The sequence below is a fragment of the Saimiri boliviensis genome, chromosome 7, assembly GCF_048565385.1.
Source record: "Saimiri boliviensis isolate mSaiBol1 chromosome 7, mSaiBol1.pri, whole genome shotgun sequence".
Taxonomy (NCBI): domain Eukaryota; kingdom Metazoa; phylum Chordata; class Mammalia; order Primates; family Cebidae; genus Saimiri; species Saimiri boliviensis.
In genome coordinates this window covers 82,684,911-82,711,349 of record NC_133455.1, presented here as the reverse complement: position 1 = coordinate 82,711,349, position 26,439 = coordinate 82,684,911, and the positions used below count along the sequence as shown (strand labels likewise).

Below are 26,439 nucleotides of genomic sequence, written 5' to 3'. Positions count from 1 at the left end.
TTATAGTTTTAACAAGATATACTCCTTGAAATTTGACTCTGATGCTGGAATGCTCATCAATTCTTGGAGAAGCTGACTCATTCTTTGTGGCTAAACTCAAACGTTACCTCTTCTGTGAACTAGTCCCCAAAACCTCGAGCAAGATTAATTGCTCCTATGGAGCTTGGTAACATGCCTTTGTCATGGCACCATTATTACATAGTGTCTTAGCTAGTCATGCATTTGTTTACCTAATAAACTATTAACTTCTTGGGGTCAGGAATGGTTCTTGGCACAGGAGGCACCTAGTAGCTGTTTGTGGAATTAAAGTATGTATCTATCATCAGTAGATACTACATGTAAAATATGGATAGATTTGTACACTTGTGAAAACCAAGAGAAAAAATGTTCAAGGAGCTGTTGCCATCCAGATGTAGGACAGAAAAACAAATTTTGCCATGTTGTTATCTTAAAATCTTTTTAACTGGGGAGATTCAAGAGAAGAATATTTTGAGGTGAATGAGTTAGTGAGTAAATGAAGGTTTTTCTTTATCTAGGGTATACTTGATTTATAACTACATTTAAAGCTATCATTCAGGGGAGGGAAGGGGATGGGTCTGATGTTTGTTGGATGGCTTCTGCCTACTAGGCTTCATACTAGGAAGTTTCCATTACAGGATTTCACTTTAGGTGCAACCATCGTGCTGGTGGGGTTCTATGAGTGCTTTATGTCAAATGGAGAAACAGAAACTGCAAATTATTCAACTTGTATTTTCAGAGAGATTTAGTAATGTGGATAAAGTCATTCAGCTAGTAAGTGCCTGGCCCAGAATTCTAACTCAAGTCTGAGAAAAAGTCTTAGTATATGCCTATACGTGTTGGGGAAAAAAGGGAGAATTGAGCAGTTATTATGACAAATGAGGGGCAGCCTTCACCTTGTAGTTTACACTTAGCCTCTTAAATACATATCTAAGGAGAAGGGGGAGGTGGGGTGGGCTTGGATTAAGCAGGATATATGGTGGTTAAGCAAGTGGACTCAGAGTCAGACAACCTGTGTACAGAAACTGGTTCTGTCTCCATTTAGTTGTGTGACCTTGAGCAAATTATTTAACTTTCTTGAGCTTCAGGTTCTTTAACTGAAAAATTGGTGGAGGGGAATAATCATCATTTCTATCTCACTGGATGCTGTTAGAATGACATGAAAGAATGCACATAAACACTTAGCCGGGTGCCTGGCACACACTAATGCTCAAGACCTTATTATCATAATCCAATGCTCCACATTTACTGCTCAGAGTCAACAGAGAATTGCTTATCTTCCTACTTTCTTAATGTTTAGTAGATGCAATGTTAAAGTGGAGAACAAGTTCACTCAATGGACCTGCAGCCAGAATATTGGGTTTGGAAGCATTCAGTCAGTTTGGTGCCTGATTGAGCTTCGTAATCTTGTCTGGACATGTTGCTTGGTTTCTCTGGAGTCAGTTTTCTTTTCTGTAAAGTAGTTACCAAAACTATACCTATCTTACAGAATTCTTGCCAGGCAAGAATTGCTAAGACAAGGAGTACACGAAAGGGCATTTAACCCAGTCTAAGAGAGTCGGGGGATCTCCTGGAAGGGAATGAAGCCAAAGTGGACACCTAAAAAGAAAAGAACTGTGTCAACTACGATATACACTTTTGTCAATAGTACATTATCATTTTAATAACATAAGTATATATAACTGACATTTAAAGTTATTTCAGACTGTATTTCTCATTTTACTGTTTTTTCTTTCTGATATAACCACTGAATTTCATTAAGTTTTAAGAAGTGCTGTGATTTTTTTTGGTAGATTGTAATTATCTCCAAAATTTGTTCCATCATTTTCCTAAAGATGTTTCTAGTAAAACATTGGTCTTCTGCAATGTCTTCAATCATCAACTGTGTAAACTGAGAGCTAAAATAAATATAGACTGAAACTCTTTCTTGCTTTCATATTGAATGAGATAAAGGCATGAGCTGAGAGAGAGAGGGAGGGAGAGAAAAACATATGTATACATCTTGGATGTGATCCTGAGTTATTCCCTGGATATAAATAAGACACTTTGAAAGGCACATTAACTTTTTGAGGTCACTAGGGTTTTCATTAGAATGCTGGACTATAAGTAGTTCCCAGGTGATGTAAAGGAAATGATGCAGCATTCCTTCTCACCCCGGAGTTCTTAGCGTTCTGGAGAACAACATTCACTTGCAAGTGTTTGGCTCACTGTGTGCTGGTATTGTTTATAAGGTCAAATTTTGGATTAACCTTTTGAGATTAAAAAAAAAACAGACAAGGTAATCTTTGTGAACATTTTATCTCTTAGTGAAAATTATTTTACATGGAATTTACCTAGTGTACCACATAAAAATTCTTAACAGAGTATCTAGCACAGTGTAAAAATATATTTCCCTTGAGTTGCTTAAATGTCATCATGTTTGGTACAAAATAGGAAATACTTCATTTTGCAAATTACCTTGCCAGAGTTTCTCTGCTATGGTCTCATACATAACAATGACATCTTTATAAAAAAGGATAATTGAGGAATTACCTAATGAATTCAAACAACAGTGTCATTCATAAGTGACAATTCAGAAAGTATTTTGTTTTATTTATTTTTAAATTATTTATTTATTATTATTATTTGTTAAGAAACAGAGTCTTACTCTGTTGCTCAGGCTGGAATGCAGTGGCCTGATCATAGGTCACTTGCAGTCTCGAATTCCTGGGCTCAAGTGATCCTCCCACGTTCGCCTCCTGGGTAGCTGGGACTACAGGCATGTGCCACCATGCCTGGCTAATTTTCATCATCCTTTTTTTTTTTTTTTTGGCCTGGTTAATTAAAAAAATTTTTTTGTGGACTTGAGGTGTGGCTGTTGCCCAGCTTGGTCGAAAACTGCTGCTCTCAACTGATCCATCCGCCTTGGCCTCCCAAAGTGTTACAATTATAGTGAGCCACTGTTCCTGGCCTGTTTTATTATCTTATTAGAGCAAGATTATCTGTCTAAAGAATTAAAAAATTACCTATACTTGTTTCAGTGTATTTTATCTGAAGTATTTCTGGGAGATGCATTGAATAGGCCACACTGGGATGGAGTGGATTTGCTAGAATAGTAAGATCTGGCACATGGTTTGTCATGTCAGGTTTCTCCTGGACTATAACTGCTTTAGGGCACAGACTGTATCTTATTTATGTTTGAATCCCTCTGGTGTCTTGACTATAGTATGCATTCTCTAAATAGTTATCAAGTTGATTGAAATCCATTTTGTTATGAAAATAATTTCTGGGCCTCCTGGGAATCAGACAGTGTTTGAAAAATATATTCCTCAGTCCTCATTATTACATTTGGTTTAGTTTCTTGTGGGACCTAAGTATGTTATTGAAACATGAAATATATTTATAATAGGAAAATATGGATGTGACAAGAAAAGCAGCAGCAAAAATTGGGCAACTTTTAGTAAATATGGGTAAAATCGATGCAGACCTGTCTGACCTAATAGAATTCATACATATTAAAAGTTTGTGGAAACTTTTTGCACAGTTATTATACATTATACAGTTTATCTTACTTTTCTGATTTGACAGTTTTATTATTAAGTAAGCCAAAAAATGAGGTGAGGAGATGCTTCTCTCTCTCTCTCTCTCTCTCTCTCTCTCTCTCTCTCTCGTGTGTGTGTGTGTGTGTGTGTGTGTGTGTGTGTGTAAATAGGAAGTCAATACAATTTCAGTTCAATAAGATAAGCCCTGGTTAGGAAGATAATGACCATTAATTGAGAGACTAATATGTACCAGGCAGTCTTTAAATACATTAACATAGCTAATGCATACAACAAACCTATGAGGTAACTGTTATTTCCATCTTTAAAGTTAATAAGCTGATGTTCAGGGACGTCTAATAATTTTCTCAAGCTCACATAAGTGGCAGAGCTGGGATTCGCACCCAAAACTCTTTGACTAATGAATCAGTATTCTTTCCCTGTATTGTGCTTGATACAGAGAAGGCACCCACGCACACTTATTCTTAGCAGTGTCAAAACATCTTTTTCTTTTGGGCACCATTTGTCTGTAATTATTACCTGTAGAATCTTTCTTTGAGCCTTAAAGCCAGATTAAGGCTTTGCTTATGTACAGCAGTAAAATAGTCCAATCTTAGCTTCCAGTACTGGTGACATTTCCTGGAAAGTCAGTGATCGCACAAAAGTGAGTCACCTTGAATAAAAGAAAAAAAGTGAAATGATGGTGTTTAAATAAGTAAATAATAAAAAGTGAAATAATATTTTCATGTGTTTCCTTTTACTCAGAATTCAAGTTGCTCAGTTAGTTGTATTAGGAAAAGACAAAGGATTAAACACACCTTCATATATTTTTCGAGACAAAGTCTGGCTTTATTGCTCAGGCTGGAGTGCAGTGGTGCAATCACAGCTCACTGCAACCTTCATCTCCCAGGCTCAGGCCATCCTCCCACCTCAGCCTCCTGATAACTGGGACTAGAGGTGTGCGCCACCATGCCCATGTCCAGCTAATTTTTGTATTTTTAGTAGAGATGGGGTTTTGTCATGTTGCCCAGGCAGGTCTCGAGCTCTTGACCTCAAGTGATCTGCCCGCTTTGGCCTCCCAAAGTGCTGAGATTACAGGTGTGAGCCACCACACCTGGCCGCACTTTTTAAACTATTGAATTAGTATCCTAGAATTTTTCCTTTCAGGCAGTAATAAAGAGGCCCTGTGGAAGAGCTGCAGGTAGAAGAGACTGAGAAGGATTCTGTGTTTCATGAGTTGATACAGGAGTCAAGGTGGTATTTTGTCTGGGGGGGAAAATGGCAATGTAAGAGAAGCATTAGCTAGTTTCTAGTCAATCTTCTTTCCTACGCATACAGGATAATTACAAAGTTAAAATTAAAAGACAATTTACCTATCTGAGTGTTCCATTCCAGTGCTGTCACACTCAGAAGCAGTTAAAATAGCAGACAAGGAAATCCGGGTCTGTTGAGAGCTAAACACCTGTTTCTTTGTTGTACTATGCACCAGGTAAATTGGTGATCCAAAGAAGCACAGTTCCTGACCTCATGGAGCTTACAGTCAAGACATGGAAAGACAGTATTTTCTTATAATAGTATGTGAGAACTTTCAAAGAAACATTGCAGTCAAGGAAAATTCAGCGACTCTGAGGGTGAAAACTCGCCTCCAAAAGGCCCCTGGAGTCAGGCTATGGTTAGGAGTTTCAGAGGGACTGTGGAAAGGCAAGATAATTCAAGGAAAAATAAGGGCTCCAGTACAATTTTCAACTCCAGTACAATTTTCATCAGCAAGAGATTGTACTGCCCCTAACTGGGGTTACTGGTGTTATTAAGTAAAACAGACTACCTGGACATTAAAAACTCTGACTGGAGTGGATACTATAGTGGTTTAATGCAAACTACCTTCTATTCATTGGTGGCTTGAGGTAGGTATATCTGAACTCTAGCAGCTGATCGCATCCACTTTCTGTGAAAAGGCTTTCATCATAATTTTAAAAAAGTTATTTAGGTAAAAGTAACATCATATACAATTAATCATTTTACAGTGAACATTTCAGTGGCATTGTGTGCATTCATAATCTGTGCAACCATCACCTCTATTTAGTTCCATAACATATTCATCACTCTAAAAGGGAACCCCATACCTATTAAGTAGTTGTTTCCCATCCCCCTCTCCCTCTGTGCTTCATATCTACAAAACTGTGTTCTTACTTCTGCTGGATACTTAATATAAATGGCATTATACAATAGGTAACCTTTTGTGTCTTGCTTTTTTCACTTAGCATAATGCTTCTGAGGTTCATCCATGTTGTAGCATGTATCAGTACTTCATTCCTTTTTATGGCTGAATAATGTTCCATTATATGTATACACCAAATCTTGTTTGTTTATTCATTCATTGGCAGACAATTGAACTGTATCTCCCTGTTAGTTATTGTGAACAGTGCTGCTGTGTACATGGGTATACAGTACATGTACTTGTTTGAACACCTGTTTTTAATTCTTTTGATACTATACCCAGGAGGGAAATTGCTAAGTTATATGGTAATTCTATGTTGAATGTTTTGAGTAACATCAAACTATTTTCTACAGTGGCCGAATGACTTTACCTTCCCATAGTGTATGAGAGTTTCAGTTTCTCCACATCCTCCCCAGCACTTTGTTTTTTGTTTTTTGTTTTTGATAGCTATCCTCATTGGTGCTAAGTGGTGCTTCATTGTGGTTTCAATGTACATTTCCCGAGTGACTAATGATGAGCATCTTCCCATGTGCTTATTGACCATTTATGCATGTTCTTTGGAAACATCTATTCAAGCCCTTGGGCCATTAAAAAATTGGGTTGTTTGTGTTTTTTTGTGTTGAGTTGTCATAATAATTTATGAGCCATGTTATATTCAGATCCAACACCCAGAGCAGTCTTAGCGATGGGCTTGTTGGGAAGGTGTGGGCAGGGAGAAGAGAAAGCAGAGAACACAGGAGAGGTGGAATTTCATGTGTGGATGAAAGGGGGTAACATCAAGATTCACCTTCCCTCATAACTCAGAAGAGGAAGTGCTAACTCTGGCATGTCACTTTGATGAATTTGCCTTCCTAAAATCTGTGATCTCAATTTCATTCTCACCGTCGATGTCAGGCTCAATAGTAAAGACCTACTAATTTTGAGTGCACTGCACACAAACTATCCTACTTAAGCTTCATAGTCATGCCGGTTGATGCTATTATTTTAATTTTACAGATTACAAAAATTGAAGCTTGGGGGCAATATGTAACTGGTTCAAAATCACAAGCAGGGCCGGGTGTGGTGGCTCATGTTTGTAATCCTAGCACTTTGGGAGACTGAGACAGGCGAATCACTTGAGGTCAGAAGTTCAAGATCAACCTGGCCAACTTGGTGAAACCCTGTCTCTACTAAAAGATAAAAAATTAGCCAGGCATGGTTGTGCACACCTGTAGTTCCAGCTACTTGGGAGGCTGAGGCAGGAGAATCACTTGAACACAGGAGGTGGAGATTGCAGTGAGCTGAGATGCAACCACTGCACTGCAGCCTGGGGTACAGAACAAGACTCCTTCTAAAAAAAAAAAAAAAAAAAAAAAAAATCACAACTAGACAGAAGTTGAATGAGTAGGAATTCCTTCCTTCCAGATCCATGCCCTTTCTCGGTTACTCCATGGATGGCTTGTCACTTGTTTGTCTCATTACTGCAGCCTCCTAACCTTTCTCCCTTTCTTCAGCACCACCTTCTTCAGTCAGTCCTCTGCACTGCTGACACTGGCATGTTTTCTTAAATGTAAATCTTATCATGCTACATCTCTGCTTGAAGTCTTCATGGCTTGTCATCCTTCAAGATCCACTGTCTTCTCTTTCAAGTTACCATCTTCTGCTTCCCTCATTTGTGCCCTACTTTACAGTCCTGTCAAACTACTCCCAGTTTCTGGAATCTGTCAAGCTGCTTCATAACCTCGTGCTCAAACATAGTGTTCCCTCTGCCTGGAATGTATTAAAGGTCCCTCCCCACCCGGCAGTACATTATGATTCTTTCCCCATGCCATAAAATGCATAAATATTGACAAATGAAGTAGTCGAAGGGAAAGAAACAGAGGAAGCTGTCATTATTTACATACCTCACCTTGACTACCTGGAATATCCTAGAGAATTAACTGAAGAACAAAGAAGAAAGTAGTCAGATATAAGATGTTTAAAAATCAGTAGGTCTCCTAATCACCAGCAGTAACCAATTAGAAAATGTAAAGGAAAAAAGATCTTATTCATCATAGCATAAAAAATAATAAAATATCAGAAACAATAAAAATATGTAAATCCACAATTAAAAAAAAGTTCTAAAATGCTGTGGAAAGATGGAAAAAAGAACACCCGAGTCCGTGAAAATATATTCCTTGTTTCTGCACAGAAAGTTTAACGTGGCAGCTGTGATCCTAAAGCTTGAGTTTGAATGCCATTTCTACTCATTCCTTCCTTGATCATCTCAGGGAAGTGGCTTTACTCCTCTAAGGTCTAGCCTTTTGTTTGTAAAATGAGAGTAATATTATTAGTTAATTCGTGTGTCAAGTATGAGAATTAAAGAAAATGATCTGTTTAGAACACTCAGCCCAGTGCCAGGCACATAGTAAATACTTAATAAGTTATCTATTACAGTAAACATTCTAATTATCTTTAAGATGATCCGTGCATTTAATGCAATCCCAGTTGAGGATTTGTTTCTGTGGGTGATTATAATTTTAATGGGAGATTAGAGAGTATTGGTTTTTTGTTTTATGTTTTTTGGAGTCATGTGTGTTTTGAGTTGCAAATATCTCACAACAGAGGTGTTTTGGTGTTGGCTTTTCCTGGTGTTTTGCTGGTCCATCCCTCTTTCTTTCTTGTCTTTTTTCCCTTCTTTATCTATTACCCTTTAGTTGTACTATAGCATACGTAGAAAAGCCTACAGTAAGTGTACCGCTATCCTAGTCAAGAAATAGCACATTACTTGCACCCTAGAAATTCCCCCTTGTGCCTCTTCCTAATAACTACCCCTCCATCTCCTCAAAGTTAATTTTTCTTTTAGCACATTCTAACACTTTATTGGAAATTAGTTGTGTACATCAATGAAATCAGATCAAAGTAAAAGCATTGTTTTCACAAAATAATATCCTGATATCTGTGATATTTTCTCACATAATTTAATAAAACCCAGGATGTTCCTGATTTTGGTATCAAAAAGCTTGAGTGTCCAGAAATAGCTCTATACAAATAATAATCATAGCATCTAAAATAGCCATCATTATTTTGGGTTGATTCCAAAAGTCCTGGGAATCTCTCTTAAAATATAAGTACCTTATATTGGCTGCAGTGCTGGTGGGAGGGAATGAAGGCGGTACACATGGAGCTAATTATAACAGGAGCTGGGCAGAGGGAAAAGGCTCCTCTAGGGTGGGGCACATAAGGGGATGGGGGCTGGAGATTCTGAAAGTTGGGCAGGAAACTCAGTCACCCTACATTTTCCAGCACTGCTTGAGTGGCAAAGCTAATAGAGACAGAGACTCCAGTGTGAAAAGATGCCCATTACCTCAACTCCCTTGGCATTGCCCAAAGATGGCAAAGCCCACTTCCAGATTATATAGGTACAGAGATTCCACAGATAAGGTCCTGGAAAGTTCTCCCTACCCCGCCCCACCCCTTTCTCACTCCTACCTCTCTCCCGCCAGCTATCACCAGCTATACTCAGTTCCCTCCCAACTAAGAAAACGTGAAGGAGTAGCACTTTAAAGAAAATAACTTCGGCCAGACGATGTGGATTACACCTGTAATTCCAGCAATTTGGGAGGCCGAGGCGGGTGGATCACAAGGTCAGGAGATCGAGACCATCCTGGCCAACATGGCGAAAACCTGTCTCTACTAAAAATACAAAAATTAGCCGGGCATGGTTGTGTGTGTCTCTAATCCCAGCTACTCAGGAGGCTGAGGCCGGAGAATCCCTTTAATCCAGGAGGCAGAGATTGCCGTGAGCTGAGATTGTGCCACTGTACTCCAGGCTGGGCGACAGAGTAAGACTCTGTCTCAAAAAGAAAAAAAAAAGAAAAGAAAATAACTTTGAGTCAATGTGTTGCTGGGCCCTTGGATTCATGACAGGGTGCCCTTTGCTTGGTTTGATCTGACAGGTACTGGCAACGTCTATTCTGCTCCCAGTGTCTCCCTCACCACCTTTAAGGCATCATCAGCAATTAGATTCCCTGGTTCTTCAAAGCTTCTCAGCACCCAGCATAACACCTGTGTATCTGTGGAAGCTTACTGCTCACAAACAGCTTTCACTTCCAGGAAGTCATGTGGTTCTCATAACTCTATGAGGTAGGAAAGGATGAGTTAGGAAGGGCAGGGATCATCTTCATTTGAAAGACAGGGAACCTGGAGTTAGGTTCCTCCACCAAATTCACACAGCTGGCCAGCAGCAGAATCAAAACCAGAACTCAGGTCCATACTCCACAGTCCTTCCCACTGCTTTTCTGAGCACAGGGAAGAGGCTGGGGGAAGGGACTCCTGTCCTCAACCCTCACCTGGCCCTCTTGGGAGGCTGGTGGACAGCCCCACTGAGGACCCGATGGGTCTGCATGAGATAGAGGATGACTGCAGTACCTGGGCATAGCAATGAGGAGGTCATGATGACGATGACCAGGATGCTGAAGACAGTGATCCAGACATCCAGGGTGTGCTTGAGAAGCACAACTTCCATGGGGCCTTGGCTGGCTGCGTCCATGTTGCTTCACTCCTGGATTGCAGATCGTGAAGGGTCTGCGGAAAGTTCTGGGCAGGGACGGCTCCGCACTTCTCAAGGTTCCCAGGACCCCATGGGCTTGTCCAAGCCCCCTTAATTGGTTTTTAACACCGTTACCTTCTTTTGGACTTTATATAAATCATATGTAAATGCAATGTGGGCTGGGCGCGGTGGCTTATCCCTGTAATCCCAGCACTTTGGGAGGCTGAGGCGGGCAGATCACAAGGTCAAGAGATCGAGACCAACATGGTGAAACACCATCTCTACTAAAAACACAAAAATTAGCTGGGCATGATGGTGCACACCTGTAGTCCCAGCTACTCGGGAGGCTGAGGCAGGAGAATAGCTTGAACCCGGTGGGCGGAGATCGCCCACTGCACTCCAGCCTGGTGATAGAGCAAGACTCTGTCTCAAAGTAATAAATAAATAAATAAATGCAGTGTTAGTTTGTTTCTGGCATCTTTTCCTAAACATTATGTTTGTGAGATTAAGTCATGTTATGTAGGTGACTGCACTTTTATTACTGTATTTATCCTTTCTATTACTGTTGTAAATTCAGGTCATTCTCAATTTTAGGGTATTACTAATCATTTTGCTAACTTTGTACATGTCTTTTGATGTGTGTGTATATGTATTTCTATTGGATGTATGTCTGAGAATAGAACTGCTCATGGAGGCAGAGATGAAAGTTCTAGTTGTTCCATATCCTAATATTGACAACACTTGATATTGTCAATATTATTAATTTAAGCAATTCTATTGGGTGTGTGGTGTTATTCTATTGTGGTTTTACTTTGCATTTCCCTGTTGTCATTGAGCAGCACTTTTTCAAATGCATTCTGGGCATTTGGGTATCCTGTCTTGTGAAATGTCTGTTCAAGTCCTTTGTCCATTTTTAACAAAGTGGGTTATCTGGTTTTTTCTTTAATTTATAGGAGTCATTTATGTATTCTGGATATGAATTCTTTGTCTGATACAGGTATTATAAATATCTTCTCCCAGTTTGTGGTTTGCCTTTTTACCATCTTAATAACATATTTTTTTATTTTTATTTTTGAGATGGAGTCTCACTCTGTTGCCCAGGCTGGAGTGCAGTGGGGTGATCCTGGCTCACTGCAGCCTCCACCTCCCAGGTTCAAGTGATTCTCCTGCCTCAGCTGGCAAGTAGCTGGAACTATAGCCATGCACCACCTCACCCAGCTAATTTTTGTATTTTTAATAGAGATGGGGTTTCACCATGTTGTCCAGGCTGGTTCTGAACTCCTGAACTCTAGCAATCTGCGCACCTCAGCCTCCGAAAGAGCTGGGATTACAGGCATGAGCCAGCATGCCCAGCCTCTCAATGGTATCTTTTGACATACAGAAATTCCAAATTTTAATAAAGTCAAATTTATCAAGTTTCCCCCTACATACACAATGTTTTTTTTTAGAGACAGTGCCTAGTTCTGTCCCAGGCTAGAGTACAGTGGTGCAATCATAGCTCACTGCAGCCTCGAACTCTTGGGTTCAAGCAATCCTCCCATCTCAGCCTCCCCAGTAGCTGGGACTACAAGTGCATGCGCTACCTCACCCAGCTAAGGTAGTGTCATTTTGATCATATATCCATGAATGTATTTCTGGACTCTCCCTTCTGTTCCATTAGGCAATTTGCTATCCTTCTGCCAATGCCATCCTGTCTTAATGTTAAGTCTTGATATCTGATAGAATAAGTTTTCTCATCTTGTTCTTCAAGAGTGTTTTGGCTATTTCTGGCTTTTTTCTCTTCTATATAATTTTAGATTTTGGCTTGTTAATTTCCATATTTAAAAAAGTTGCTGGAATTCTGAATTGAAATTTCACTGGATATATAGATCAATTTAGGGAGACCTAACAACTTTACAATATTGAATCCTTCAGTCCTTGAACATGATACATCCCTCTATTTATTTAGATCTTAATATCTTTCAGTAAAGTTTCTCTGTGAAGGTTTTTATGATAATTTCTTAACTTACAGTTCCCACACAGCTGCATGTAGGGCAAGTTTGAAGTTTCAGCTTCATAAGATGATATATTTTCTTCCGAGAGTGGTCCCAGGTTATGGCAAAATTATTCATAGCTATCCTGGGCTGGTAGCCTGCATTTGTTTGATTCATTTTTCTTTTATTTTCTTTCTTTCTTTTTTTTTTTTCTGTGACAGAGTTTCGCTCTTGTTGCCTAGGCTGGAGTTGCAATGGGTGATCTCAGCTCACTGAAACCTCCGCCTCCCGGGTTTAAGAGATTCTCCTGCTTCAGCCTCCCAAGTAGGTGAGATTACAGGCACCCACTACCAAGCCCAGCTAATTTTTTGTATTTTTAGTAGAGATGGGATTCCACTATGTTGGCTAGGCTGTTCTCAAACTCCTAACCTCAGGTGATCCACCTGCCTCAGCCTCCCGAAGTGATGGGATTACAGGCATGAGCCACTGCACCTGGCCCTGATTCCCTTTTCATTGATGGCTATTAGAAGCTCCCCGTTCCCACCTGGTGACAGAGCGAGAACTTCTCTCAAAAAAAAAAAAAAAAAAAAAAAAAAGCCCCTTGCAGAAGCTGTTCACAGTGCTTACCTCTAAAATGAGATTTGAGCAAAGGGTAGGTGGCAAAAGGAGCCCTTTATAGAGTCTTTATATTATTTTGTATAGTTGGATTTGTTATTTGGTGACAAGTCATACAACTTAAATTATCTGCAAATTTAATAGCCAACCATTTCCTCTCTCCCAGCTTCAAGCTCCCAAACTTTGGCAACCTTCTCGGTCTTCTCCTTTCTTCACCGTCTCATCACCCGTGCTCCAGCACCTGGCTTTCTTTCCTTGAGAGTGCCATTCTCCTTTTCCCCTGAGGGCCTTTGCATTTCTTGTTCTGTAGGTCTGTAATGTTCTTCACATTTTTGCCTCATTAGCTTTAACTCATCCTTCTGTGGCTCTCAACTTCTACAACACATCCTCAGAGCAGCCTTCCTTGAATTTCAGATCAGGTCATGCCCCGGGTATATGCTCTTCTAATATCTTATAGTTCTCTCTTGCACCGCTTACCGCACTTGAATGAAATACTTCATTTTGAAAGTAGCTGTATAATTCCAGATGTGAGCTTCCTGTTTGGTCAGGCAGTATGGCTGTCTCATTTGCTGATTAATTCCAGGACCTAGCAGGGTACCTCATACATCACAGGCCTTTGAGAAACACTTACTGAAGGAATCAACAACTAAGGGAATACAGTTTTTTAAAATATACATCAAACATTTATTACCAACAACCCTCTAAACTCCAAAATTGGGCACAAGGATTGAAAATAAAAAATTCATTGCACTGCTTAGTAAAGCATTACTAGTAACTTTAATTAAAAATGGACAAACTTCGTTAAAAATGCATGAAGCCTTCAGATGACTTGGTTACATAGATATTTGTAACATGTACATTTAAAACTATATGTTAACTGATATAATGGAATATGATTTGAGGAAATGACTCAGCAAATGATTCCATAAGACATCCTTGTGAGCTTTCAGAATCTGAAACAAACAGCAAAATGAGGTAACCAAATGTACCGACAGGGGGAAAATAACTTTCTAATGAAGGCCTCAAGATATCTGTGAAAAATATTCTCTGAAGTGAGTTGGGAGTTCTCATTCAAAATTATTGCAAGAGGGTCAAGTTTAAGAATCTTGGGAAATCACATTTCAGAGAATATATAAAATTTAAATATACTTTCACATTTTCCAGTTTTCGCTCAATCAAAATTCAGGACAGAAAGTCCTAGTATGAGATCTTGAGTATCCACATCTGCTCCTAATGTATAAGAAGTATGTTAAAGACCAAAATTATTGGCATAATAATCAGTTACATACAAATCACATGTAATCTTTCTTTTTCTTTTCTTTTTCTTCTTTTTTTTTTTTTTTTGAGATGGAGTCTTGCTCTGTCACCCAGACTGGAGTGCAGTGGCATGATCTCGGCTCCCTGCAACCTCCGCCTCCCAGGTTCAAGTGATTCTCTTGCCTCAGTCTCCTGAGTAGCAGGGATTACAGGTGTGCGCCACCATGGCCAGCTAATTTTTTTTGGTATTTTTAGTAGAGACGGGGTTTTACCATGTTGGTCAGGCTGCTCTCGAACTCCTGACCTCCTGATCCACTCAGCCTCCCAAAGTGCTGGGATTACAGGCGTGAGCCATTGTGCCCGGCCAATCTTTATTTTTCTAATGAAAAAATCATGTGTAAAGAAAGCAAAAAGTATACATAGGCTCTTTTACATAGCTGTAAAAATTTATATCTGAACAAATCTAACATGATGCTGCTATACTCAGAATTCATTTTATGGGAACCTGCAAGTAAAGTACTTTTTCTAATTTATATAAAGATACCTAATTAACAAGGCACATTGTATTAATGATTGGGAAAAGTAGCTTTTTCTCCCCCACCACCCTAAGAATTCTTGTCATGATTTCCCTTTTGCAGTAAAATTTTAAAAAGCAGTTGGCAATTTGGGAGGTAGCAGGGTATGTTTTGGAAAAATCTGGAATTGTTGAGCTCTTGGGACTGATCTCTCTTTGGGAGTGTCTTTTCTTTGCATGGGGCTCCTGGAGATGTGTGCACATTTGTTTATTAAGTGTTTAGTGTGTATTACAGCACACATGAATGTGTTCTGATCAGCTCAGGCACAGTACGCAGCTTTGTGGCTAGCAAAAGAGAAGGAGCAGTTGATCTGTACCCAGCTGTGGTCACCCTGGTGATGTACCAGGTAGCAGGCAGGCAGACGTTGGTTTGTTGCCTTCGTCCTCTTTCCTCCTAAAACAGTATTGGCGTTCCCATTTCAACACAGCTGTGGGTTTTTTGTGTCTTGTTATTTGTTTGTTGGTGTGAATTGTCATCTTTGATTTTTTTTAACCCCCACACTCCTTCAAACAAGTCAAAGCCTGCAGGTGGATGAGATTTTGGGGAGAATCTTTAGTTTCTGATTCCTCTAAACCTCTTCATGGAACCTTAGGGATCTTAGGCTCCTGGGTTGGGAAATTCGTTTTCTGTTTCTGTTTCTGTTTTGTGCAGTGCAGGCAATGTGCTTCTGTAGTCCCTCATACTTGGAGTGAGTTCTGAGGATACCATCTGTAAAACGTCTCCTCTAGAATCCGCACTGCCTGAAGTCTGTGAAGGCCCTCTGCCCATGAACAAAGGTGGGACTTAATAGCCTGCCAAGGATTTTGGTAGGAAAAGGTAATTATTTCCCGAGCTGAGTGCTGCCTGGGAGACTCTTCTGCTATTCCCAGGAGTCCCTTCCTCTATGCTCATTTCTAGGCTCCCATCATCTGACATCTTCAACTTCAGATGCAAGCTAGTCTCTTACTGCCTCCCTGGAGTTTTGTTGTTGGACAATTTCCTGTCCATGGATCCTCATGAGATTATGCTGAAATTTCGTTCCCGTCATCAGGAGTGAAACTAACCAAAACTGAACTCTAGAGAATGTGCTTTAATATATAAGAACACAGCTAAGTAATTGGTGTATTGGTCAGAGGATAAATCATTCACTATAAAACTCACGCTGTTGGATGGACAACTCATTTTCAAGCAAGTTCATAATGGGAATCACCTAAACAGAATTAAACTTTTATGGATTTTTTAAAAAGAACCTATTTATTCATCAGGGCTAAGAGAAACATTTCATTTCACTTAACTAAAAGGACAGAAATATGTGATGTTTCAGTTACACAGGAAATGTGTTATGCACATGTTCATCAGAGTTTAATGGATGACTTCAATTGTAAAAAAAGTTCAGCCATGTTGAGACTCTTGCTCAATGATCCCTGGTGAAATCCCCTGCCTGTTACTCACTCTGTAATCAGATGTTACATCTATCGATCCACTTCTTTGAATGGTTTCTATAAAGGAGAGGCCATTAGTTCAAATGCGCCATTTTCACCTGTCAAAAGGCAATTTGCAAATGAACATTACACTATAGGAAGCAGAGTTCTTCCATTCTCAGAAAAAAGTGATGATAATTGGAATTTGCATATGTTTCCTTTTTGAGAGACAGACCACAGAGTTTGTTTATGACTATCTTTAGCTTGAATGGGAAGCTCATGATGAAATGGAGGGGAAAAGAGTTAAAATGTTATAAAACTCATGGAAAATAGGTTTCAAATGATCCAGTGGCTTTTAAAAGTCCATTTAAAAAACAAGAGAATGGTGCGGCATGGGGTTGTTTTTTCGGTAGCAGAAAAGGGTATCACTTTGCCAACTGCATTTTCTGGCCCTGGGATCAGCTGCTCATTACTTTTCTGAAGAATAACTGGGTGGGACCAAGGTTGGAGTCTTTAGCAGTGGAAAAAGTGATTCTTTGAGAAAAACTTAACTAGTCTGTAGAAAGGTCAAACCAGGAATCTGACTCCTTAACAGCCTAACCCTAACCTCAACACTAACTTGGTTTTTAAACAAGGTAGTTTTTTGGGGTTTTATTTTTGAGACAGAGTCCCCCACTCTTGCCCAGGCTGGAGTGCAGTGGTATAATCTTGGCTCACGGCAACCCGCGCCTCCCAGGTTCAAAGGATTCTCCTTCCTCAGCCTCCTGAGTAGCTGGAATTACAGGGCACCCACCACTGTGCCCAGCTAATTTTTTTATTTTTAGTAGAGACGAGGTTTCACCACGTTGGTCTCAAACTCCTGGCCTCAAGCAATCCATCCGCCTTAGCCTCCCAAAGTGCTAGGATTACAGGCATGAGCCATCTCAACCAGCCTAAACAAGGTAGTTTTTATATGAGTAATCTTAGATGACAGGTAAGTGTTCACGAGTGTGTTTTCAAACATTCACATCACCCCTTAAAGGGGTGCCAAACAGCTTTCACTCTTACTTCCTCTAAGTCTCACATCTACACTTTAAGGTATCCCCATCAGTCAGAATAGGCCAAGTTATGCTGCTGCAACAAAAAAGCCTACGACCATGTGGTGTTGGTTTAGGGATTGCTGGTGGATGAAGAGGAAACCATTACCTGAGGCAGGAAGAATGATTCTCTTTCCCTCTGCCCTGAGGACAGACAATGTTTGAGATAGTGGCTGCTCTGTCTGTTCAGCTCCTAGAGTGAGATGAGCAGCACACCCCAGCTGAACTGTAATGCCAATAAACTTATTTTTATAGCCAGTAAAATGCAGCAGCATAATCTGACTTATCCTTACTAATACAATATTTAGCATAGTTTTACAAATAAACAGACAAATTCTCATAGAGGTTAAATAGCTATCCCAAGACTGTAGGCAAAGGCAGGGAAACCACTTAACAGTTCTCTCTAACACATCAGGCTGATTCCTCCTTTGTGTCTGGCAGAGCCGTGAAAGATCGGTTTTTCCATCAACTCCTGAATTCTCATTCTAATGAAGTCATTCTGATCCCACGTGCCTCTGGGAATGAACTTGATCTTTTTGCAGACAGAAACATAACTCTTTTTTCCTTTGGTTTAGCATTGCAGATAGGATGACCAACTATCCTGGTTTGCTGAGATATTTCTCAGGCATGGGAGCATCAGTGGTAAAATAAGGCAAGTCTCGGACAAATTAGGATGAGTTGGTCATGCTAATTGCTGGAGTGGTTTCTCCTAGCAACACTTAGGAATTATGCAGCCTGGATTCCCACTGCACCTTGTAATTCTTTCCATCATAATATTATCGCATTGTGTTTTAAATGACTCAAGACTATTCAGTGTCTATCTATACACAAAGCCCTGAACTCCTGAGACCAAGGACTATTTCTTTTCCATTTTTTATTTCTAATACCTTGTATGGTGCCTGCCACTTCAAAAGAACACAATAAATATTTATTGAATGAATGAATGCTATTTGTTGTTTTTCATTTCAAAAACTGGTGTGATATAATTAGCTTTCTCCTTTGAGGATTAATTCTACCTAGGTAATAATTTAACTGCAAAGAAAGGTAGGAATCTTTCTTGGCTGCAGCTACAAGCTTGCATAAAGCTTTCATAAAGTGTGACCCATAGTGTAAAATTATATAAACTCAGCACTGGGTTTCAGCATAAACTGATTCCTTTTAGACTGACTGAATAATTGAATCTCCTTGTTTGGCGTTTGTTTAAAGAGAGAAGGTCATGGGACAAATGGTGGATATTTGAGGCTATGGGAACATATGTTATAAATTTGGTTTAGCTGTTTCTGGTAACCGGCATTACTGTGACTGAAGACCCAGGCTTCCCCAGTCTGCCCTCCACCCTCGGGAATGCATAACTAGATGCTTTTCAAAACCAGAGGCAGAGAGAAAATCACCATGGGCACGCCTCACTGATGGACTGCATTCATGCCCAGTTAAGGAAAGCAAGCAGCGGACTGAGACACTGACTCCAGAGAGTCAGACCCAGGCCTCATCCAGTTGAATCTTTTCGTAATAGGTTTAAGAGGTGTGTTGAGAAAGAGCTTGGTGGTTCTTGACTCTACTTACAGACTAACTACTCAGATATCTTTGTTAATACCCCACAGAGGCTCTCTCCTAAGTGACTAAGCTTTTCAGAGAAGTGACTCGAATTCTATGAAGAGGGCCTCTGGATTGGTGGGAAGATCATGGAACTTGTTTTAAGGGGACTTTAAAAAATCCCCATCCTCAGTTTCCTCATCTGTAAAATGGGTTTCATTATACTTACCTTTCTTACCTCACAAGATAGTTTGTGAATGTCAAAGGAGATGAAGTCAGTGAAAATAGTTTGAAGATTATAAAATGCAGAAAAAATATAAGATAATATATATTTTCTACCTCTATTAATTCACCTGATTCTTTACCCGTCCTATAACAAAACCTTCCTGAGTTTGCCTTCTGCTTGAGAACTTCCTTTTATTTATCCCAATATTTTTCTCATCACAAGAAGAGAAAAAACGTTTGCTGTGTGCTTTGTATGTGCACTGTCTTCATAACAGACTTGTGATGCGAGTACAATTATCATAATTTTACATATAGGTATCAGTTCATGGTGGTTTGGTAGCTTACCCAGGGTCAGGCATGCAGCCAGATCTCGGGTTGAGACTCAATTGTGCCATGAATTTTCCATCCTCCACACAACCTTTCAAGTTTTAAAGCATTCTTCTCCTTTTTTTTTGATCCTGGATTTGGTGTACAACTTCACCTTGGACTTGATCACAGCATTTTGATTTTTCTAGAGTTTCATCACATTCTTCATTTTCTGTCGCACCAAACTGAAATGTCCTGCTTTTTATTCTGGCAGGCCTCTCCATTTTCTGGATTGTTATTCTTGCTTTTATTTGGACCTTTCTTGAGACCTAAGAGCTAAAGCAGCATGTATTAGTCCAGGTGAGGCACCCCAGGGTTGGGTGCCAGGGTAGGATAATGTTTCCAGATGCATTTTCAATTCTAATCATGATGCCCAGACATCACTAGTTCTGTTGGCTGAAGTAAGGCAATTCCAGCAGAATGTCCTCTGGTGATAGCCAGCAACCATGTGGCCAGCCCATGGGGAACACAATGTTTTGAGGTCTCTTAAATCCATTCATTTATTTATTCAACAAATACTTTATAATACTTGTGCCAATCTCTATTCTAGTTGCTGTGGATAGGGTAAAATAAAACACCTCAAGTCCTGTTTTCTTAGAGTGTATTGAGAAGTATGGAAAGACAGTTGATGAATACAAAAATATATATGTCAGGTGGCAAGGGATATGCAGAAAAATGAAACTGGGGAAAGGGAATAAAGGAAGACTGGGCAGTGGACTTGCTTTTTTCAAATACGATGGTTAGGGATATTCCTGATAAGGTGACCTTTGGGTAGAAGCTTGAATGAAGCAGAGGTCATCTCCGGGAAGACCAGCCCAGGCAGAGAACAGCAAGGGTAAAGGTCTTGGAGAAGCTACTTGCTGTGTTTGAGGTTACTCCAGTGTACTCGGATCAAAGTGAGAATAGAAGGGATTGGGGGGAATGAGGTAAGAGATAAGGCAAGAGATGATGTATGGTCTTATAAATTACAGCCAGGACTTTGGATTTTATTCTGTGTGAAACAGGAAGCCGTTATAGCATTATAAACAAAGAACTGGCCTGATGACTTAACATTTTAAGAACTTACTCAGACTGCTTTGAGGTGAATAGATTGTAGAAAAGGCATGGTGGAGGCAAGGAGGCCATTTAGACAGCTGTCGTAATAATCCAGGTGAGAGAAGATGGTGGCCTGGATCAGGGTGATGATGGAGGTAAGGGCAAAACGTGGTTGGATCCTGGATATAGGCTAGCTTTGAGAAAGAGAAGAGCCAATGATAACTCCACGGTTTTCAGCCTGAGAAATCGGACACACTGGATGAACAGAGTTACCTTTTATTTAGATGAGATATACTGTGGGAGGTATATGTTGTGTGTGTGTGTGTGTGTGTGTGTGTGTGTGTGTGTGTGTGTATATATGTGAAGGTAGGGAATCAGGGGTTCTATTTTATATATTTTAAGTTTACGATTATGTCCAAATAAGGATATCAAATAGGCAACTAGATATGAGTATGAAGTGTTCAGGAAAGAGGTGAGGGTTGGAGTTATACATCTGAGATCTTTCAAGTCTTGGGGCAAAATGAGATCACCTAGAGAAATAGAGAAATAGATAAAAAAAGAGATCAGAAGACTAAATCCTGGAGCACTATAACCTACCATTTAGAACTTGGGGAAATAGATGGAACCAGTAAAGAAGTGTAGTTTCTTAGAAAGCTGTTTTGGTGGTTGTGTGGCAGCAGCTACCGTATATTGGAGGTCTGCTTCCAAAATGGAACAGGATCATTGTGAAAAAAGCACACATTAAAAAAGAGACTTTTTTGTTATCACTGAAAAATCTGGGCCAGGTACAGTGGCTTAGGCCTGTAATCCCAGCACTTTGGGAGGCTGGAGCAAGAGGATTGCTTGAGCCCAGGAGTTCAAGAACAGTTTGGGCAACATAGTGATACCTCATCTCTATTATTAAAAAAGAAAGAAAAGAAAAGAAAAGAAAAAAAGAAAAGAAAAGAAAAGAAAAGAAAAGAAAAAGAAAAGAAAAGAAAAGAAGCATCTGTAGAAGATAGGCAAGTTACTTCCAGGAGAGAAAATTAGTTGAATTAGTTCAGGTTAGGGAAATTTGCTTAATTTACTAGAAAGCAAAGGGATTATAAATTCCTGGAAATATAAGCAAGCGATAGAAACAAGGTTCCAAAACTCTTAATATCACAGATATGCAAGTCATAAGCACACGCATTTATAAATTCACAAATCAGACTTGTATCAGGATCCATATTAACAGAATCATCTACACAATGCATATAAACACAGTTTGACTTTTGGAACACTTTTTTTTTTCCCCAGTGGCAATTGGTGTTTAATTTCCTAAGTCACACAAAGAAAGATTATTTAACCTGGTGGGGCTCGGTGGCTCACACCTATAATCCCAGCACTTTGGGAGGGTAAGGAAGGTGGATCACTTGAGGCCAGGAGTTCGAGACCAGCCTGGCCAACATGGTAAAACTCTGTGTCTACAAAATACACAACAAAGAAAATTAGCCAGGTGTGGTGGTGTGTACTCATAGTCCCAGCAACTTGAGAGGCTGAAGCATGAGAATCACTTGAACCCGGGAGGTGAAGGTTGCAGTGAGTGGAGATACTGTCACTGCACTATAGCCTGGGCTACAGACAGAGACTCTGTCTCAAAACACACACACACACACACACACACACACACACACACACACACACACACAGAGAGAGAGAGAGAGAAAAGAAAGATTATTTAAGTCATGAGGAATGTCAAGTATGGGCCTAATTTTTCAATTTTTAATTTTTTAAAAATGCATTGTAAGCTGTTCTATTTTAATTTATGGGAGTGTTTGACAGAGCAACAATTTTATAAGGAATCCTTAAGAATATGTTGCATGAGTGACAATCTTTTGGCTTCCCTGCCACAGTGGAGGAAAAAGAATCGTCTTGGGCCACATATAAAATACACAAACACTGCTGATAGCTGACAAGCTAAAAAAGAATTAAAAATTGCACAAAAACATCTCACAATGTTTTAAGAAAGTTTACATATTTGCATTGGTCTGCATTCAAAGCTGTCCTGGACTGCATGCTCCACCCGTGGGTTGGACAAGCTTGTATTAGAGCATGTTTCTTTCTTCATTGGTACCTATTGTACAAGATAGGATATTCAGCAATAAAAGGCAAATGTAAGCATGCTTTCTTTAAGATGCATCATAAGCTGTTTTCTTTTCTTTTTTTTTAATTTTTTTTTATAGATAGAGTCTTGCTCTGTTGCCAGGCTGGAGTGCAGTGGTGTGATCTCAGCTCACTGCAACCTCCGTCTCCCAGGTTCAAACAATTCCCCTGCTTCAGCCTCCTGAGTAACTGGGACTACAGGCACACAACACCACTCCTGGCTAATTTTTTGCATTTCAGTAGAGCCGAGGTTTCACCATGTTTGCCAGGATGGTCTTGATCACCTGACTTCATGATCCACCCACCTTGGCCTCCCAAAGTGCTGGGATTACAGGAGGGAGCCAAAGCGCCAGGCCATAAGCTGTTTTCTTTCAGGAATGGAAGTATTTGACAGAGAAAATCTTTGTAAGCAACCTTGAGAACATGTTGTTAGAACATGTTTCTTTCTCCATTGGTTCATATTACAAGACTTTACCTATGGAGCTATAAAAGCCAAATGTAAGCATGCTTCCTTTTCTTTTTGGAGAACTAAATTAAACAGATTTTATTCAACTTTTTAGATGAGGAAAACAAATGTACAAAATAAGTCATAAGAAATGCTTTCTTTTACTACTCTCAAACCACTTTCAATGTTTTACAAAATGCTCACACAGCAAATATGAAAAGCTTCAACACACTGTTCCTTTGTAACTTGCTGCAATAAATGCAACATTAACAAACATACAAATTTCTTCTCTATCAATCTTAAAAGTTGTACTACTAATTTTTATGATGTTACTCATGCATATTTTTATTCATATACTTTTAATGACATCATTGCCAATACATACATTACTTTCTTTAACTCTATTTTTACATTAAGCCAACATCTGTCATGCAGCCATCAAAAATCCTACAGTAAATTACACAGGTTTGCAGTCCAACTTAGTCTCTAGTTTCTTAGAACCAGCCACTTTCCTGACTGCTTTCATGAAGTTTTCCTGTACTGCAAAATCATGATCAGTGCAAATTGTGAACATACCTGCCTCAGTACAGACACTTCTCAGGTCTGCTTCATTAAAGCCATCTGAAAGCTTCACAATTGCTTCATAATCTATTTCACCATGCTTTGTAATGGGACCTGCATGGATCTTTGGTAGGTCTAATCTTGCTTGTTCATTTGGCAAATCGATATGTATTTTTCTATCTAGTATTCCTCGATCAGGAAGCAGGATCTAGTATATTTGGTCTGTTTGTAGCCACGACCATTTTAACTCTATGTAGAGTATCAAATCCATCCATTTGATTCAGTAACTCCATTAAAGTTCTGTGACACTCTCTGTCAGCTGAAGTACCCTCAGAAAACCAACGACCACCAGTAGCATCCTTTTCATCTACAAAAATGATTCATGGTTGATGGTCCCTGGCATAATTAAACATTTCTCTGATCAAATGAGCACTTTTCACCAATGTACTTGTCTACAATAAAACTAGATACAGCCTTTAAGAAATTGCAGTCCAGCTGGCTAGCAATGGCTCATGCCAAGAGTGTTTTTACTGTACCTGGTGGTCTGTAAACAAACAGCCTTTTGGAGGTATTATTTTTACATGCTGAAATAACTCTGGGTTTGTAAGAGGTAATTCTATTACCTCTCTTAATTCCCGGATCTGTTTCACTAGCCCTCCAATCTCAGAATAAGAAACATTCGCAGGGTCCTCATGAGACATATAAATCAGTGGATCCACCTGTCTTGGCAAATATCTCATGAGAGTTAGTGTTGTCATATCCAAAGCAACTCTTATTCCTGGCTTCAGCTTACTTTTGTCAAGCTGTTGACAACAACCCACAACATTTCTTGGTCCATTTGTAGCTTTAACAATGAATTTTTCTTCAGTTAACTGTTTAAGCACGTCACCCACAATCTGCCCAACACTTGGTAGGAACTTCAGATCATTTGCAGACTTTTCATACTGCTTGTAAGTTCTTTTAATTGTTTCTTTAACTCCTTAAGATGGCTGTCGAACTCTTTAAGATGGCTGTCAATCTCCCTGTGCTCAAGCAGCTTCTTGTGGTAGTCCTGAAGCACCTGATCTCTAGGGTCTACCATGAGGAGAAGCTGCTTCCTTCTTTCAGTGATAGATTTAGTGGGCATAAGTGCAGCTTTTTTTACATGGATATATTGTGTTGCAGTGAAGTCTCGGTTTTTAGTGTAGCCATCACCCGAATAGTGTAAATTATATCCGTTAAGTAATTTCTCATCCCTCACCCCCATCCCACCCCAATTTTCAATTTTCAGTCATATTCTTAAGAATTTTTTCAATTGCAATTCTGGTCTATGCAACTAACTCATCTGATAGATAGATAATCAAAGCAGTATGTAAGAAGGGTGAAATATTAACAGATTCTTAAAAAGCATAGTCTCCTTTTATCCTGTGGACCCTTGCACACCCTCCCTTCCCCTAGTGTTGCATCCCAGCTAAAGGTAGGTCTCCAGTTTCCAAGGGGAAGTCAGAGAACAAAGATATCATTCCCATTTAAGTTTGAAATGTCTTGATCTTCGCAGAAGACAGATTTAAAGAATAGGCCAGGCATGTGGCTCACCTGTAATCCCAGCACTTTGGAAGGCCGAGGAAGGCGGATCACCTGAGGTCAGGAGTTGAAGACCAACATGGTGAAACTCCGTCTTTACTAAAAATACAAAAAATTAGCCAGATGTGGTTAATTTTTTAATTAATTCTTGTGCTGAGGCACAAAAATTGCTTGAACCTAGGAGGCGGAGGTTGCAGTGAACCACTGCCTGGTTGACAGAGTGAGACTCTGTCTAAAAATAATAATAATAGTAGCAGAGAGATAGAACTGTGGGCTGGGTCACTGGCGGAGAATTGGAGAGGTTGAGACGCTGATGGGGTGCTAGAAGGGACCCTTCCCTGCAACCCTACTTTATTTTTTGAAGATTTGAATGGGGTGAATGTCATTTCTCCAAACATTACATACACTCAAGCTGCATCCTCTAAGTTCTAGAAAAAACTCATTGTCTTCTCTGGCTTAGTTTCAGAGAAGCTCTATGATAAGTTTGTCACCAGTGGAACAACCAAGATGTCCAGTTGCCCACTGTACTGGGGAAGAGTGGGGCCTCGGTGGAAGAAACAGTGGTTTGGAGCCCTGTCTGCGGATCACTGTCTTTAGGAGGAAGGCTCTTCTCGATCCCCTTCCATGCTGCTGATAGTAGTATGGGCTGAGGCTGCCCCTGCCTGGGAGAGGCTGCTGACCTTGGCAGACCAAGAAAGGATTAACTGAGCCTTCTTTTGGATGTCTTCATCTTTTCATGCTTTTTTTTTTCTTTTAGACGGAGTTTCGCTCTTGTTACCCAGGCTGGAGTGCAATGGCGCGATCTAGGCTCATTGCAACCTCCGCCTCCTGGGTTCAGGCAATTCTCCTGCCTCAGCCTCCTGAGTAGCTGGGATTACAGGCACATGCCACCATGCCCAGCTAATTTTTTGTATTTTTAGTAGAGACGGGGTTTCACCATGTTGACCAGGATGGTCTCGATCTCTTGACCTCATGATCCACCCACCTTGGCCTCCCAAAGTGCTGGGATTACAGGCTTGAGCCACTGTGCCCAGCCTTCATACTTTTTTGAAGGGAGCCCTTTTGTGCCACAAACATAGATTTAGTACTTACTTCTTTGTGCTCTAATATTGTCTCCATTTTAGGACTAACTGCACCATCCACTTTTCTCTCTCCCCTACTAGACTTGTGAGCCCTTTGAGAACAAAGACCAAGTTGCATTTGTCTTTGTATACCACCCCAGGATGGTGCCTAGGTCATGGTAGGCAAGCTATAATTATATGCTGCGTTATAAAGAAAAACAAATGCGTTCACTCTCCATGCCGTTGACTGCTCTGTTACCCGGTGGGAGTAACTGGAGTAAGCAGAGGAGAGCGACAGGCCTATGCAATACAATGCGTTCTGTTCAACAGATGTTAAGTAACTGTAACTGCAACCACCTACAGTGT

The 26,439-nt window shown here is 40.0% G+C and overlaps 1 long non-coding RNA gene and 1 pseudogene across 1 annotated transcript in view; one reads left to right on the top strand and one right to left on the bottom strand.

Moving 5' to 3' along the window:
- LOC141585148 (uncharacterized) overlaps positions 1-26,439 on the top strand; it is a 253,974-nt gene that overhangs the window by 164,075 nt on the left and 63,460 nt on the right. The gene's annotated exons all lie outside the window — the stretch shown is intronic.
- Positions 23,216-24,555, bottom strand: LOC101050537 (26S proteasome regulatory subunit 10B pseudogene; annotated as a pseudogene).